At 35.1% G+C, this 19450-nt stretch overlaps 1 pseudogene; it reads right to left on the bottom strand.

Annotated features, from left to right (window-relative positions):
* LOC122140872 overlaps positions 1-19450 on the bottom strand; it is a 35735-nt pseudogene that overhangs the window by 13568 nt on the left and 2717 nt on the right.

A 19450-nucleotide genomic window follows, 5' to 3' on the forward strand; every position in this document is an offset into this window, starting at 1 on the left:
AAGTGATGTGTTTTTAGCCGATTCTTGAAGATTAAAGATTAGTTGGGCAGGTCATTCCACCAGGAGGGAACATTTAATTTAAAAGTCTGTGAAAGTGATTTTTTGCCTCTTTGAGATGCACAATAAAGTGACGTTCACTTGCAGAACGCAAGCTTCTGGCGGCAAATAAGTCTGAAGTAATTAATTTAGGTAAAGGGGTGCAGAGCCAGTGGTGGTTTTGTAGGCAAACATCAATGCCTTGAATTTTATGTGAGCAGATATTTGTAGCCAGTGGAAACTGATAAACATATATACATAATAAATATACACAGAACACACATATATATTATGTGAAAAAAAAAAAACACTTTTTGGATACGATTAATCGTAATTGATCATTTAAAAACACTAATATAGGCCTATATATATCTATATATATACACACACATATATATATACACACACACACACACACACACAATTAATTAATCGGTTATTTGTAACAGTATACATTGTTTTTGTTGTAATACCCTGTAGGCTATTATCAAATAACATTCATTTATTTGACAAAATAAAACCATGTGAATAAACAGATTATTGACTGATTTGTTAATTTATTCATTGTTATTGCTGGTATTGGACAGTGATGTAATAATTTATTAAATATTTCTGAAAGGAAAAAATGAAAAAGTAATATTTAATAATATAATACATTAAATGGGAGCGTCAACTCTTCAGCACGTGATTAATTCTAGCCAATGAGAGCTGGGACTGCTGGAACTCTGCATAGTTAATGAGCTGGCTTCAACTGATACCATCCAGCTCCGCTCAACCAGGTAAGCTTTTTAAATTTCTCAGTTAATTTCTGAATTTTCCATTACAATGTGTAAAATTCGTCAAAATAGTTGTGAATTAATTCATTAATAGGAATTAAATTACACATTTTATTTTGATTATCAGTGTTGCTTGTGGCGTTTTTAAATGACCAACGGTTATAACGGCCAACTAACTTACGTTAGCACCTTCAGATCGTTTTCTGAGGTAACGTAATCTCTGGTAATATATCCTTTCAAATTGCACATGAATTCATTAAATTAATTTGTTTTAACGTCCATTTTGGTGTTAATTAGGTTTATTTTCCTTTTCTGTCTTGTTGTTTTTAATACTCAACATCGAGCAGTAACGTTAGGGCCTACATAACGTAATGTAGTTAAGTCCGTATAATGTCTCTGTTATAAAGTCCTAAATAGCAACATAAACGAGGATTTATATAGCATAATACAATACCTCGGCTACACACGCTTATTAAATCTCGTTATCATTAATGTATGGCTGTTCATAACTGATAGACTTCGGTAAACTCCGCGCTGACAGGTAACATAACGTTACGACACCTCGGCTACACACGCTTATTAAATCTCGTTATCATTAATGAGATACTGTCATTTTACTGTCATGTTAATGTTAACGTTACTTAAAAAAACTGACTGATTATAAATATATTGTAGGAAAGAGTTTCGCGTCTCACACACGAGCTGGCGCGAGCACCGAGAGAGAGAGAGAGTGAGAGAGTCGTTAGCGTAGCCTACTGTATTATACAGTCTATGGTATGTAACCATAAAGATGATGACACTGTCAGATGTAATCAGCCATCAATAGTTTAGCAATCAATTATGAAAATATATACTGAATGTAAAAATATAGTTCAGAAAATATTAAGGTAACTTATTCAAGTAATTATGATTTCTCTTGACTGTATAGTTCATTTGCACGTTCATTTCATACAACCTATGTAATATTTAAGTGATAATTTTTTTTTCTCCCTTTTCCATTCTCAGATATTAAACCATATACCATATATTAAATAATTTTTTCAGCTTTAGTTTTAAACCATTAACATAATGTTTGCCTTCTCTCTTTTGAGTATTGATTGTGATCTAGTCCTGATTGCAGAGTAAAGCTCCAGACCCAATCCTGTACTGCTGAAGCAGCTGATCAAGGTCTTCAGGATCACCACACACTTCAGACAGGTGTGTGGACAGGCTGGAGATAAACTCTGCAGGATGCTGGTCCTTCAGCACACCATTGTTGTAAGTAATAAACCGATGATCTCTTCTCAAAGGTGTCAAAATAAAATTACATTTTAATTTGTTTTGATATATGCAATATTTCACTGAAATTCATTGATTTTCTCTCTTTTTTCCTCCATTTAGTTTGTGTCAGATGCAGATAAAGAGTCACCAGAGTAACAGGTCACTGCATCTTTTGTCATGTAAGTACACTTCAATTTATTTAAAGCTGCATATTCATGCATCAAGTTAAAGTCATTAGTTATTTCTTAAAGGGCTCATTTTTCCAAAAATGAAAGGTCTATCATCATTTACTTATACCTGTATTACTTACTTACTTTATTACAATAATAAGCTTATTTTTATCTGTGACTCAGACATACTCTTGGGACATAGTCTCAAAACCCAGCGAACACCTTAACATATGTTTATAAAAGTGGTAATATTTAGGGGTGTCCCCGACTAAGGATTTTCTTAGAATTTTCTAATCTTGCCGATAGTCGCCTGATAGTCAAATCATATGTTTGTGGGCGGGGGGTCAAAATAGACATTCAGACATTCAACAGCCATAATAACTGACGGTAACACACAGGTAAAGTGTGAAACGGACGCCTCGTGGATACAAAAACAATGTTCTGATTAAAAGATAGTTAACATTAAACATCAGCGAAACTAAGAACATTTTTTTTTTTTTTTTTATAATAGTGCTCTCATTATAACGTTATGTATATGACAGTAGTTATTAATGTTCTGCATTTTTTGATGACCAGTAGAATGAAAAGTGAAAGAAAGTCGTGACATTTGCCAGGATGGTAACCCATACTCGAAATTGGTGCTCTTGCATTTAACCCATCCAAGTGCACACACACAGCAGTGAGAAGTGAACACACACCCGTGTTGTACCCTACCTGATTGTAAGAAATCCAGTCTTTCACTCTGCCTTTATCAACTTGAGTCTTGTTGAAGTTTTAAATCTCTGCCGCCAAGATGCTTCTCTGTCGGTCTCGGATTATATTAAGAGAAACTGAAATCTATAGGGGTGGTTGGATTTGATCATGCACGTTAAAATATTTATATAAAGCTTCTTTTTCAGAATCTTATTTACAGCAATATCTTAATAGGCTGAATATAAACTTATTTGGAGAAAACCGGTAGTTCTATGTGAAATCAGACATTTGAGCATTTATAGCCGAATTGGCATGATCATAACAGCCGCGAATATTCGACTGTGAGATTTTTGGTCGAATCGGGCTCCTCCTATCAAAGCATTGAATTGTCGATTATTCAGGGTCACCCCTAGTAATATCGCAGTGTTTTGCCAGAATATAACTTAAACTTGTGTTAAAACCATTTTTAATTATGTACTCAATAATACCTTCTGTTGTTGAACTGGGAAAAAATTAACATCACACACGCATATTGGATATGGATATGTTTGTGAGTCAACGTGTTTAGAACTGAAATTTAAAAATGTTGTAAATGAATTATTTTAGACTTTCATTCAGTTTTCCCTTAAACTCACTCTTAATTTCAATCAACCACTGCTCTCTCATTGTCTCATTTATTCATTCACACTGCCACTCTCTGTGTATCTCTCTGCCATCAATAAAGAATACATTATATTTTAACATTAAAAAAAGATCCACCAAAATATAAGTGCCCTGGGAGACTTCCTGAGGTGGAAACTTTGGCTTTGTTTAGGTTTATATATATATATATATATATATATATATATATATATTTTTTTTTTTTTTTTTTTTTTTTTATTATATTATTTTTTTTTACATTTTAAATGTTGTTTTTCTTTCTCAGGTAGATGCTGGAACGAAAAGCAGCCAGGCCATAGCATCTAAAATGGATACTTCTATTAAAGTGGCTCCGTAATGTAAGAGACTTGGACAGTGGAAGGAGCAGAAGAACCAGAAGATCAGAGATCAGGCAGAGCTCTACTGGTGCCTCTTAGGGGACTGATTTATCTATAATTATCTATAATATCTACTAAATGTTCTGATGTAGTTAAAATTGGTCATTTTTCTGTTTTATAAATCTATTCAATACATTCTAGTGTTTAATAGTTTGGGGTCAGAAAGTTTTTTTTTCCTTTAAGATATTACTTGTATTCAGCAAGTGCACATTAAACTGATAAAAAAAATGCTGCTCTTTTAAAAGCTCTATTCAAAATAACCTGAAAAAAAATATTACTGTTTCCAAAAATGTTTTTGAGATGATAAAAAAAAAAAAATGTTTATTGAGCACCAAAACAGAGTATTTGAATAATTTATTTTGGATTGTATGACACAAAAGACTGGAGTAATGGCTGCTGAAAATTAAACATCATAGTAAAACAGTTACTTAAAATTGTAATATTTCATAATGTTACTGCTTTAACTGTATTTCATATCAAATAAATGTAGTTTGGTGAGCATAAGAGACTTTTTTCAAAAACATTTACAAATCTTACCTATCCTAAAACTTTTGAACAGTGTTTTTCTGCATTTTTTTACATGACCGTGAATAAATCAAAGTATTTGAAATTTATGACTCTTAATTTACTACTACTTTCAACGTATAATTGTTCTGCATGTGATTGAATAGTTATATTGCAGCATTCTGCAGGTTAAAGTTTTATTTGTTAAGGCCACACAGGTTTATGTCCACATTTCCCTCCAAAGTGTGGGCATACTGTGAGGTCTGCTGGGGCCCTAGGTACACATTTTCAGCTGGAATGCTACTTAGGACAAAGAGAGGGCATACTTTTGGCCCACAGTATTCCCACACTCTCCCCACTGTGCCCACACCCAGCCCACAGAGTACCCACAGACTCCCCACTGTGCCCCACACCCAGCCCACAGTGTACCCACACTCTCCCCACTGTGCCCACACCCAGCCCACAGAGTACCCACACACTCCCCACTGTGCCCACACCCAGCCCACAGTGTACCCACACTCTCCCCACTGTGCCCACAGCCAGCCCACAGTGTACCCACGCTCTCCCTACTGTGCCCACACCCAGCCCACAGTGTACCCACACTCTCCCTACTGTGCCCACAGCCAGCCCAGAGTGTACCCACACTCTCCCCATTGTGCCCACACCCAGCCCCACCCTGTGTACATACCTGTGGGCATGTTATTGGCACAACTGGCCCATTTGGGGGCCCACTCAGCTTTGTGTGGGCCAGCCCGCACTCAACCCACACTTTTGGGCTGTCCCACTTGGGCCCCACACGGGCCCCATAGTGTGGGGCCCACACGTGCCCAGACTCTCCCCACTGTACCTGGGGTCTACATTGTGTTTGCCGTGCGGGCTGGACCGCATTTCACGCTGGTATTGGGGCCCACAGTGGGCTGCCCACGCGGGCAAGATTTTTTGCCCGTCTAACTGCATCACTACATTGTACAGTCTTTACAGGTCAAAGCCATCTGATGTTCATTTATCTAAATAAATAGGCCTAACATACTGTATATGGCTCTTAAATCACTGCTTATAAAAATTCAGTGTTGTCATATTTTGAACACCTCAAACTGAATTGAGTCATTTGTTTTATAATTTTATTACTGACTGTACTCGTCTTTTTTTTTTTGGTAAATTCAATTCAGTTTGAAATCAAATTTGAAATCAAGCTTCCTTGTGCTGTAAGCTTTTGCAAAAAAAAAAAAAAAAAAAAAAAAAAAAAAAACAATTTTTTAACAAATACACAGAATGAGCAAATGTTTAAGATTGAGATTTTTGTAATGGCAATTGATCAATATTTATATACATGTAAATAAAAAGCCTATATAAAATAGTGCACAGTACTAGTCTTGTGGCGAACAATCAAACCTCTCTGGAATGGTGTTCTTGCTCTGATGAAGTCAGTTTGATGGCTTGGGAGAATCCTCTTGTTAAGTCATGATGTTAGGACTGCTGTTTCTGGTCCATGCCTCTAAACATTTTACTTGAGAATACTATATCAGCAGCCATTTATGAGCACTATTTAATTAATATTACATATTTAAGCTAAGCATTTAAAATATTGCTGTGCATACTACAGTCTCCGTGCTCACAGTGTCTCAGACACTAATATTTGAGCTGAATCACTGTCAGGCCATCTGGGATTTTAGTATGGAGATATAGGTTAGGGTTATAACTTTTTAGTCTTACATGACATCATGAGTGTGTGTATATGCACAGTTTGTTGTTTTTTGTGGGACATCTGGCAGAGCGTTAGGACCCATAGGCAGTGATGATGTCAGTCGTAACAAGCAGATATTCTTAAAGGGGTCCTATTATGCTTTTTCACTTTTTGAATTTTAGTCAGTGTGTAGTGTGTGTGTTTGGGCATAAAATAAGATCTACAAAGTAACAAATCTAAAAGTCCACTCCAAAAAGAAGATATTTCATTTTTAATATTGGCTTATTATATTTATAATCGGCTTTGTTTTTGGACTACAGCGTTGTTTTCTGTGGTTTGTGATGTCCACAAAGCGGCCCATTAGAATATACAGTAATTAAAATAAATCTCACCTATTAAGATGGTTGGGGGGTGGGGAGGGGCGAGGTCATGGTTAAAATGCTTGGTTGAGTGGATCAGACAAGAAGACAATGAAGAAATGCTGCTGTAGCGTCACGTTTAGAGAGGAGTCATGAGAAAGTACAGTGCTGGTTTTGCCAAAAAGCTTTTACTGAAAGATGGAGCAGTTCCCACTTTGTAAGGACAATGTGCTGTATCTGCATCACAGTCTGTAAGTGTGCAGCTTTATTTGTTGTATGTTATTTACGTTTCAATGTATAAGTTGTATGCTGTTTCTGCAATGCAATAATACAGTTGCACTTATCTGTACATAGTAAATGCAGTTGTTTCTTAAGTGGTTGTTGACATTCTATCTAAAACATGATTTAGCCAAAAAACAACAATAATGTTACCACTCTAATATGTCTTGCAATATCCGTGCGTGCAAAGGTTCTGCGCGATCCTTTTGGTTAATATTCTCAGGGTCTGAATCCAGCTCAAATTGATATGGTGTTGCTGTCACGGGTGGTTAGGACAAAAACTACATGGAAAATATACTTTTTATCGCATCGCGTCAGGTCTGGTTGGGACACACAAGTGTTACAGTTTGATCCCCCCCCAAAATCTAAGTATAAAAATATTAATGCTGACAGATCTCTAACAATTTGAATCTGCAATTAGGGAAAGTGGAGAGAAGAGATCCAGTCTGGAGATGAACAGGAACAGTTGATTTGGACATGGAGACCAGATTTTTTTGTTTGTAAATTTTGTTTTTAATATTCAACAGGCAAGGTTCTTCTGTATCTAAATGCAAAAATGTTCATAATTGTTTGAATAAAATAGACTACTGGGGGGGAAAATCTGAATATTTATCTTGTGACCGTCTTTTGATTATTTAAACAAAAGCAACAATATAATAATTGTAATAATAATAACAGTTTATATATATATATATATATATATATATATATATATTATATATACATACACACACACAGGTCAGTGGCCCTTGGCTTGGTATTGTTGGCAGAATTTGGCACTCAGCAAAAACTAATTGAGGAACGCTGCTGTAAGTTGTCATGTGTGTATCTACATTTTACTTCTACCTAAATGCGTTTTGCAGTTGATTAATAATTTTCTTTCTTTGTTACTAAAAACAAAGAAAGAAAAAAATTGACATGTCATTATAACTGTTATAACAGTGGTTATGTGACATATTATAACCATTGTTATAATACAATATTAAAAAAAACTACAACAATTGAATATTGTTCAAGACGTAACTGTAATCAAACCTGAATATTTTCTGTCTAGAATCCAGTTCTTCTTTTCTCTGCTCTCTTTTCAGTGTCATTCTGAGGCAGTCGAGCTAAATGAACACAGAGAAATACATAGCACACATATTATACATAGAAAGGACAGCATTTAAGACATGAGTCAATCACAATTGAATATAACAGTTTTGCATGCCAAAACATTGTAAAAAAAAAATAATACTTTATTTAAAAAAAAAAAGAATAATGAGCAAAGTGAATCTGTACATACCAGTGGCTTCTTGGATAATCACTTCCTTGTCGTCTACTAACCAGCGATAAAAAGGGGAACTCAAAGCATTCTCCAGAGGGTGTTTTCACTTTGATATGCTTAAAAAAGCATGGATAATTGAAAACATGTTTCTGCTTTTCAAGTTTCACTTGGACAATGTCTCCAAGCTCCTTCTCCACATGGATGTTGAGGGAGATCTCCTTTAATGACAGCTTTCATTAGACATTCATGTTGTATGTGAAGAACAAACAAACAAACAACAAAATCCCTCTACAGGCTTTAGTGAAGAGGAATTAATCCTAATTGTGCCACCTTACTTATCTGCACTATCAGGATACCCAGGTTTTATCATTTTATCTGACCACTGAGAGCAGTGATGACGGGCCCAAGCATGACAGTGCCATCACCTCCTGGTGGCTCAAGAAAAACAATGCACAATGAGCGCATGTATTTAAGAGGGTAAATAAAGCCTGTTGTAAATGACATAATTCCTGCTGCCTGTTTGTAACAACATAAGACCATGACTCAAAATAGCCACATCTACATGATCCAAACGTACAACACCAATTTGATCTGAATCAGACAATTCATATAGAAGACACAAGACTCTACCCATTTCCCTTTTTTATGTCATTCATTTATTTCTTCACAATGACAACACCTTTCCATATAACAAAAATTATTCTTTGATTTAGCATCTTCATCTTGTCTTGGTATAATGGTGAGAATTTCATGAATCCCTCTGGAGGAGCCTTTAAAAGTGTCTTGGTATAATGGTGACCCAAGCACTTAATTATAACTGCAGGCAGTGATTATGGGGGTCAAGCACAACAGAGGCCAAATGAGGAGAGAAATATGGCAGGAAAAACATCAGACCAGTTGCAAATATGAGTAATTAAAGATTATATTTGTCCAAATGGATTAAAAACATCCAATCACATGTAATTGCTAATTAGTTTTGACCCATAGGTGGTGCTGTGACCAAATTGATGTGGTGTGGACAGTGTGGGGTGACTCTGACATATATAAAGTTTGGTCTCAATATGTCTAAGTGTTGCAAAGCTGCAGCATCAGATTTAGTTTGGCAACATATCATCACATTATTTGATGTTTTTAAATGATAACAGTTTGGTCTATCAACAAAATTCATAACTTCATGCCACCATGGCCTGAACATGGCCTGAAGATGATCTGAGTCGATTTGTTTATACTTTAGTCTGCTCACTTGGATTTTGACCATTGCCTGTTCTTTTGGATTACTCTTTTGCCTCTGCCGTGGATTACATTGTTTGCTGGATTTTGACCTTGCCTGTTTTGACCACGCTGCTGTGTAATAAAGCTCGCATTTGGTTCTATCAAGTGAGTCCCATTAAACTAGGAGGAATTCAAAAAAAAGCATGTTTTCTAAGAAAACTCAAAATGGCAGATAGAAAGTTTAGCCGACTATGGTATAATTGTTATTATTGTTCTTGGCATGACCCAAGGAATCTATCAAGACCAGTCTTACGACAATAGGCAAAAGTAAGCAAAAGCTATTAACCTTTTTTAAGATGTCATAAACACTAGAAAAAAAAACACTTTTTTCATATCTTGTGAGGACTAGGTGTTTGTGATGCAAACTCTGATTAATTTCCGCGAACTGGTTCTTTTCGGACCGATCGGCTCATTGAACCGGTTCAAAAAGCTGATTCATCGGGTTCCTGACGTCATCAAGCAGTACGTCTCTATGTATTTTCTTTACTAACAACTCAGTGCTATGTTGTATCAATGAAATATTCAAATAAAGTCATTTGTGTCAACCAGTGTTGGGCAGTAACTAGTTACTTGTAACTTCATTACTGTAATACTATTACTTTTTGCAGTAACTAGTAGTGTAACTTATTACTAATAAGATTGCAGTAATAATATTACAGTTACCATCCATAAAAGAGCTTAGTTACTTTTTGATGCCTCAACCAGAGTCCTGCATGAGTCCATTTTGGGGACCCACCCCCATCCGTACCCGCAAAGTTCAGCACCAGATCCGACCCGTCACCCGTGATAATATCAAAATTAAATCCGCAACTGCCCAAGACCCCTTAAATATTTGCCCCCGTTACCCGATCCGTGCCCGCGATAAATCACACACGCTAAAATCATTCCACTTAAAGTGCTTTATTTTTTATCTCGCACCTCTCTTACCATCACAACAGTGTCATGAATGGGCTAATGAAACAGGCTAATGTGTGCTTTGTTTTGCGCCATTCAAATAGCCTACCATCGGCACCTAAATAGGCTATGGAACCTGATAACTATACACAAATAGACCTACTAATGAAAAAAAAAACAAGAAAAAATACAACCTGAGCCTGTCGCTCACAAACAATAGCCTATAGGCCTATGCCTATACTTTTATTTTCCATAGCTACTCCTGCAACGCTCGCTCCAACTAGGCTACGAGAAGCATTAACAAAAGTCGCACTGTTGCAGTGGTGGTGATGTGATGGGTCAAATGTCATATCGTTGTTGCGTATGTGTAATGGTAATTTAGACATACAAATATTGCACATATTTTTTATCTTCGCTACTACCTGCCCGCAAGGAGTTAATTATCCGCCCGCATCCCCGCCCATGAATTTTAGGAACGTCACAATGTACCCGACCCATTGCAGGACTCTAGCCTCAACCCTGCGGCTTTAAAATCCAACAATCAAATAATTCCTAGATTATTTTCATAATTTTTGAAGACTCATACATGCATGTGATGTCCCCAGTGCAGCAGGCATGCTTGGAATATGGAAAAAGCTTACATTCAGCAGATAGAAATATTAAATTATATTGATTTTGTCAGGAAAAAAAAGAGGATCTGAACACTGTTGTGTACAGTAGGTGGACAACCAGAATGGGGTAATACCGCCGTGCGTGCCACCACTACAGGGCCGCGGCATTAACTGCAATCAGTCGCGTGTTAAAATCATTCGCAAAACTACCGCCAGGTGACTGTAAATGTAAAATGTTGTTTGTAAACGGTGATATTGAAAGTACGAAGTAAAAACAACAATAACATTATAATATAACATTGTAACATCCTTAAAAACCATTAGAAAAATTACAGTGACTTAATTTCAAAACGTGGGATAGTCTTAGGCTACAGTCTACGCATCAAAAATTAAAAGAAAGATCTTTACACTTACACAAAGGCTCTTGTGCATGCCATTGTTATTAAACAGTCATGCATCAAAAATTAAAAGAAAGATCTTTACACTTATATAAATGGTTTTGTGGATGAATTTTTTATTTTCGGTTCGTTCTTGGCAAAAGAATAAAATTAAAAATCCTTCAGGTTCCATAAGCAGAGCGAAATGAGAACGGTCCAGCATTTAGAAATAATTCTGATTAACTCTGCTATCATTCTTGATTTTTCGAACTGCTAAAACTTTACTTTTTCAAACAACTGCCTTTACTGTGTGACCAAAAATGGAGTATTATCTGTTTCAGCTGTTTGATCACGTTGGTTCCTCATATTCATTGGAAACAGCGCAGCTATTCACCGTGCCATTCTGCGTGAGCAGCGGCACACTTTGGCATAATTTTTGCTCATTATGATTTTTTTCTGTCAATACTGAAACACGCGTGGACTACAAAGCCTATTTTTCCTAATGAATAATAGTTTAGTTTCAAAATGGGCAAACATCACGAATATGGAAACATTTGGATTTGTCCTGAATGAGAGCCCAACCTTACCTTATGTATAGCTTTAAATTATTGTTTGGATTTGTCCGGGGTTTTTTGTTTATAGCTTAGCCTATATTATATATACTGCAATTATATTTATCCATTAGAATTATATATTTTTAATTCTTGTTCTGTTCTGATAGTTAAATTTAAAGTATTTGTTGTAAAGTGAAGAGAAATACAAATATCCTATAGTGTTTATAATGTTGGTACATTATATCATTATTAGGCCTGCCGTTATTATTTCTGAATGTAATAAAATGTGACTTATACATGACATTTTTTTTTTTCCTCTCAAAAACTTTTTAGAGTTTTTTTTTAAAAAACATGCAGCAAATGAAAATAGCATACAAAAATTTGTTACTGTGGGTAAACAAATTTCATTATAGTATACATAGCGACAGAGTCTGGGCCTAATCTAGGCTATGTTGTTAACTATTTACAAGTGTCATGTATGTTTTTATCCAGATTTTTTTTCCATTGCATCGTGAGGACGTTTTAGTAATCCGTCCATTCTTTAGAGTTTCAATGATTTAGCTAAATCGTGCAGGTTTAATTTATTCGTTTCTTTTTTTAATTAGACCTAAATAATGGGGAGCGAAATTATACAGTGCCTCACGTTTTACTAAAATTAATAAATTTTTGCGTGTTTTATAAATTATTTTCTTTATCAGTGTACAGACAAATGTATTTTCCCCAAGAAGTTATCTGTCAAAATAAAGGACAGGTAACGAATAACAAAGTAGTGCATAACAAAAATGCATGCTGTTTTATTGAAGGAATTTTAAAATATAAATTAAAAATGTATTTGACAAATATAGGCCTAATTATTTTTGAAGTTTAGTTATTTTTGTATTTTTGTGACATGCCAATATGCATACCTTTTTATTAAAGGAATTTTAAAATGTAAATCTAAAAAGAAAAAAAATATTTTTGACATTTAGTAATAATTCATATTATATAAATAATACTGCACACATCTATTAAATGTTTCAAATCTAAAATATGGTATAATACTGTGTAACTTAGAGAAAATATAAGCAAAGGCTCATAGGCTTGTCATTTATGCTGCTTGAATTCGTTCTAAGAAACACACATAATTTCATATGTACTAAACTTTTATCTGTGAATATTAAATATTTTTCACTTCAGTGTTTTTCTTTTATATTCCCTGACTGCAGCAGTCAAAATGTATCACATCAGCGAGGCAAAGCTGACTGCTATTTGCGAAAATGTTTGATAACTTGTGGTTAAAGTGCCACTCAGCGGTCAAAAGCTGCAAATGCACTTTGGAGATGCGGCAGTGGCGGCACTCACGGTGGCAAAAAGCTCATTTTGGTTGGCCACCTACTGTAAGTTGTGGCTGTACAGTACTTTGCTCTGGCATTACATCCCTCTGATCAGCATATGGTACATTATATTATAATTAAAAATCTTTTTGGAAAATTAAACTATTTCTTACAAAAAAATATATAATGAAAATATAATCATATATGGGTAACGGAGAGAAATTACAATTAGTTTTAAGCTACACATGAAAATTAATGAGATAATTAATACAACACTTCTACTTGAATGTCACTATAAATCACTACTGAGTGTTTGTAATATGGGACTTTGGTCAAATGATGAGGCAGAAATATGTTGTTAGTGACATTCTAGAAGAATTTTATGTGGAAGATACACAGTTACAACTTCTCTGAAGAAAAGGTAATGTAACTAGTAGTGTAACTAATAACTGTTGCCAGAAAGTAATAAATAAAGTAACATTACTTTTGAAAGGAGTAACTAGTAATAAGTAATATATTACATTCTTTGAGTAACTAGCCCAACACTGCTGTCAACACATTTAAACATTCAAAAAAAAAAGTTATATGTGTGAACACATATTGCTGATTATTACAACATAATTCACTTAAGTTAATGGTGTTTGTGGTCACAGTTTCATTCGCAGATCTTTTATGCCAGATAGGACTGACTGACCAATATCGACTAGCCAACTTGGATAAATTTCGGCCTGGTCAGTGAGGGGGCGCTACTGAATGGAATTTTATACCTGAGAAGGTTAGACAGCTCAACACTTACAAGGCCTTTACAAAAAAATTGAAAATTTGGCTCATTAACAATTATGTCTGCCAACATTAAAAGCTGAGTCTATTGAGCTGTATTATATATTTGATATACTATAGCCTTTTTGAAAAATGTGTTTTTTGTGTGTCTTATTATTGTAACAGGTACAGTGTACTTTAAGTTATTTTTACAGTGTCATTTATATTGTAGTTATATTGTAGTCAATTTGCCATAGACTTGTAAATGTATTTTCTTGTCCGTATTTTAATGCTTTTTTTAAATCTTGGCCAGAGGCCTACAGATGAAAAATAGCCTTTTGGCTAATTCTGGTTTTTTTTTTTTAACCATGTTTATTCATGTGTTCTATGAAATTGCACTGTCCCTTTTTAAATAAACCATTAAATTAAATCAAATTAAGCACATAAACAATGATAAGAATAAAAACATTAAATCTATTTATTACATTTGGGAAACACCATATTCAAAAACAAATGGGCAAATGCTAGTATAAAACAGAACTGATGCATAACACTGAGTTGTTACAATACCTTTCTATAAATACCTAACTTTCATTCATCCTCTGACAACATAATGTTTGTAATTTATCAAGAGCCAATCACTGAATCTGTGTAGCATCTCGTTATTGTTAGTGTTCTTAACATTGTTCCTCTTCCGCTCTTGAGTCCATGGCAAGGCCATAGAAACCCTTGCGGGGAAGTTATGAAATTTGGCAGACAGATAGAGAGCAGACTCTACATTAGCCATAGAAAGTTTGGCGTCTCCATCTCAAACCCTTTAGTGCCACAAACTGTCCCAAATTTACATTTAAATATTAATAATAATCATGTTACATAATAAAATAATTTAGTCACAAGGACTAGAAACAAAAAAATATTTTTTCCACTGATTCCTTTGTATGTTCCATCTCAAAAAAGCAGAGTATGTAACCATACAGAACAAAATATCTAAAACATTAACAGCAATAATAATAATAATAATAATAACCTGCCCTCTAGACCTAATCCCTTCACATATTCTCCAAGCAATTTCTCCTACAACTTTTATCAGCACTCACACACATCATCAACACATCTCTTTTTCACTGGCATTTTCCCCACCGTATTCAAGCAGGCTCAGGTAACCCCACCTGCTCAAAAAAACCTACACTAGACACTTCACTACAGATAGCTACCAGACCTGTCTCTCTCCTTCAAATTCATAGCGTAAATGCTTGAATGGGTGTGTTTTCGACCAGGTATCACTTTTTTCTTTCACAGAATAACCAGCTGGACGCTAACAAGTCAGGTTTCAGAAGTGGCCATTCAAATGACACAAGCATTATTGTCAGTCGATGAAGCCTTGCAAATTGTGAAATCGGCCGATTTGACATGGTGAAATCAGCCACCCTCTCATCATCAATGGGCATCACAGGGATCCCACTTCGCTGATTTGAGTCTTACCTCACAGGTAGGTCTTTCAGGGTAGCCTGGGAAAGGGAGGGATCCAAAGCACATCAACTTGTCACCTTCATTATTTACCATTTTCATTGAGCCATTAGCAGCAGCCATCCGACCCAAAACAGCTACATTAAAGGAATTCAAAACACTAAACATGCACCACAAAATTAGTCTTTACGCTGATGATATATTACTATATTTACAAGACCCCCCATCATCATTACAAAGAAACAATTAAACTCATTGATTCATTCTCAAATATCTCTGAATACTCCATCAACTGGAGTAAATCGGCCATACTTACATTACATTCCAACAGCATGGATGTGACATCCCAAACACCACCTATTCCTTTGTGCACCAACTATATCACATACTTAGGCATTAATGTTTCCCAGTGGATTTGTGAGATTTTTGGACTTAACTTTTCTCCATTACTTAAAACAATAAATGATGACCTTCATCGCTGGATGAATTTACCACTATCCATTATGGGCAGAATATCAGTAATTAAAAATGACTATACTCCCTAAATTAAACTATTTATTTACAATGATTCCAGCATTACCACACCCTCACCTGGTGTTAAATCGCTAGATTCAATCATCACTAAATTCTACTGGAAAAATAAGACCCCAAGAATTAAATTATCTACACTACAGAAACCAAAAACACAAGGAGGACTTGAAGCTCCACATTTATACCACTACTTTTTGGCCAATCAGCTCCAAAATATATATAAATGGATTCATCCTAACCCATCAGAAAAGCACATGGCTAGATGTGGAACAGTCAGTTTGTAAGGACATTAACATTTCAGATTTACCCTTCTATAATCAGACAATCAAAAAGCATAACTGTTTTAAAACACCAACAATAGCCACAGCTCTGACAGCCTGGTGGAAATTTCATCAAATCACAAACACACCTCTTGCACCATCTAAATACACTCCGATTTGGAATAACCCAGATTTCATAGTTAACAAGAAGCCACTCAACTTGCGCACATGGGTAGATAAGGGCATCACACAACTTCAACACATCCTCCTTAATAATAACTTGGCACCTTTTTCCCACTTGGTCCAGAAATACGGCATTGGGAGTAATTGTTTTTTGGAATACTTACAAATCAAATCATCTATTCAATCAAAAATTGACACTCAGACAATTAATCTAGACCTTCCCCCTCCAATCTCAGAGCTAATTAATATAACCTCCCCAAAAAAACTACTCTCCAAAATATATAAAATAATATCCAAATCAGACAATACATTAAGCTTACCCAGTGCTAAATGGGAATCGGACTTATCCATTACTCCCAATGCCGCTTTCTGGACACAAATCTGTAAAAATATCACCTTCATGACAAAAAAACGCCAACTTACAACTTATACAATATAAAGTACTTCATAGATCTCACCTTACTGGGCAGAAATTATTTAAAATGGGTTTTACTGCAGAAACATGCTCACATTGCACAAAAAAAACTCCAGACACCTATTTACACGCTATTTGGGATTGCACCTCAGTTAAAAAATTCTGGGAAAATGTTACTAACTCACTATCCAAATTTATGGGATGTCACATCCCGCTGTCCCCCTCCCTTTGTATATTAGGTGACATATCCATAATCAATCTAAACAGTACAAACAGTCAATTACTCCTAGTAGCTCTAACTATCGCCAAGAAAAACTATCCTCATGAACTGGAAATCAAGGAACACCATACACATTACAACTTGGAAAAATTTATTAATAGAGTACATATCCATGGAAAAACTTGTCTACCTCCACTCAAAATAGTATACTAGAAACTACACCATTCTTGGTTATCTCTCCTTATCTCCTAACAGTCATGAATCCACTGACCTTCTTTGTCTGGACGCCATCTTCAATTATACACCATCAATATTCACACATGATTGGGGGGGGGAGCAAGGTCAGGAAGAGGTAACAACACCAACAAAATTATATATATATAAATAAATATATATATATATATATATCTATATATATATATATATAAATATATATATGTGTATATATATATATATATGTATATATATATATCAAATATATAAAAAATACACATAAGATTATATTGAAATTTCTCTCTCTCACTCTCTCTCTCTCTCTCGCTCTCGCTCTCGCTCTCTCTCTCTCTTGCTGCTTCTGGACCCGGGCTGGCTGTAGCATATTGGTCCCTACCATGTATGGTTTTGATTAGCTGTGGGTGGGTGTGATGTGGGGCCGGGGTCCTTGGGCTTTCGCCCTCCAGCTTGTACTTTTTAACCTGGGATTTCTCGTCTCCGGCTGGATCAGCACTTGCCTCGCTGTTTTAATACATCACATGTTAGATGAAGTGCACACACAGTCATTTGGACCATAAACAAGCCAAAAAAAAATATTTACAAAAAAAAAAACACATAGGGTAAGTGTGGTGTGGGCGTGGCAGCTTGGGCTTTGTACTGGGCTGCTCCATGTTGCACGCCATACTTTTTTAAAATGCATTACACACTAGTTGACAAACATATCAGAGTATAACAATGAAAGCAGCCATATTTATAAAAAAAAAAAAAAAAAAAAACACCACATAGGGTAAGTGTGGTGTGGGCGTGGCAGCTTGGGGTTTGTACTGGGCTGCTCCATGTTACACGCCATACTTTTTTTAAATGCATTACACACTAGTTGACAAACATATCATGAGTATAACAATGAAAGCAGCCATATTTATAAAAAAAAAAAAAAACACAAGACAGGGTAAGCGTGGCATGTCTGGGACGGCTGGGAATGAGTTAGGATTTGGTGACCCTGGGCCCCGAAGCACCTCACCTTGATAACCCCTTTGCAACTTGACGCTGGCGGGGGTCTATCATATGCCATGGCCATGAGGGATGTCAGAGGCAGCTTTAATAGTTGTATCAATATTATTATTATTATTATTATTATTATTATTATTATTGCAACTACTACTATTATCATTACTTTCAATGGCTGTGTCAATATTATTATTACTATTTTTATTATTATTATATTTCTTACTACTACTACTACTATTTTATTTGTCCTTTTCCTGATCCTTTAACCTCCCCCTCATTCTGGAAGAAATATTTGTTAATATATGTTTTTTTTTTTTTTTTGTTTATCATTACTACGACTGCTAATACTATTATTACCATTTGTCTTTTCTTATTAATTGGATTTATCATCATCATTATTATTATTATTATTATTATTATCATTATTATTTTTAGTACTATTGCTATTGTTATGTGCGTATATATGTATGTGTATTTATAATTTTTTTTTTTTTTTTTTCCTCTCTGGTTAAGTCTGTTGTACTTCCCTACAGCCCCTTAACGAACCTTTATTCATATATTTCTACTCCCTCATCCAGTTACACTAACACACACGCACACATACACACACACACACACAAATCGTACTGATATGTATGTTATGTCGGTCTCTGAATTTGTTTTTTTGCATTTAATTTGTTTTTTGTAAATCTTGTAATAGTCTGTTTTGCATAATAAAAAAAAAAAAAAAAAAAAAAAAAAAAAAAAAAAAACTTGTCACTAGTGTTGTTTTTGGCGGCCTGTTTTAATTTTCTTTGTGTGAAGCTGTCATTTTAGTTTTTATTAGTTTTAGTCACGTTCATACTGTTTTTAGTCTAGTCTAGTTTTAGTCTATGAAAAATGTGACATTTTAGTCTAGTTTTAGTCGACGAAAACTGATGACTTTTTTAGTAATGCCATTCTATTTAACCCCGGTCAATATAATAAAAGTACCTAGTAGTATAGACAAAACTAACATTTTCTTTTAGCCAAACCCATTTCAAAACAAGGTTATCTGATTATATTATTGTTACTTTATAGACTCAAGAATACATCCATTCCAGACACGGAAGACGCTCGGATTGAATTTACAACATTTATTTTACCAACCAAACATGTTAGAAGTACACACGCATAAATTTAATAAAATATATAAAAACAATAAATAAAATAAAATAAAATCTGCTAATTTTTCTCCCAAATACGAACCCCGGCTGGCTGCCCATTGGTCCCTTTCTCTGTGTCGAGGCTGATTTATACTCGACGCGTCTGCACAGTGCGACCTGATGC

The sequence above is a fragment of the Cyprinus carpio genome, chromosome A4, assembly GCF_018340385.1.
Source record: "Cyprinus carpio isolate SPL01 chromosome A4, ASM1834038v1, whole genome shotgun sequence".
In the NCBI taxonomy this organism is placed as follows: domain Eukaryota; kingdom Metazoa; phylum Chordata; class Actinopteri; order Cypriniformes; family Cyprinidae; genus Cyprinus; species Cyprinus carpio.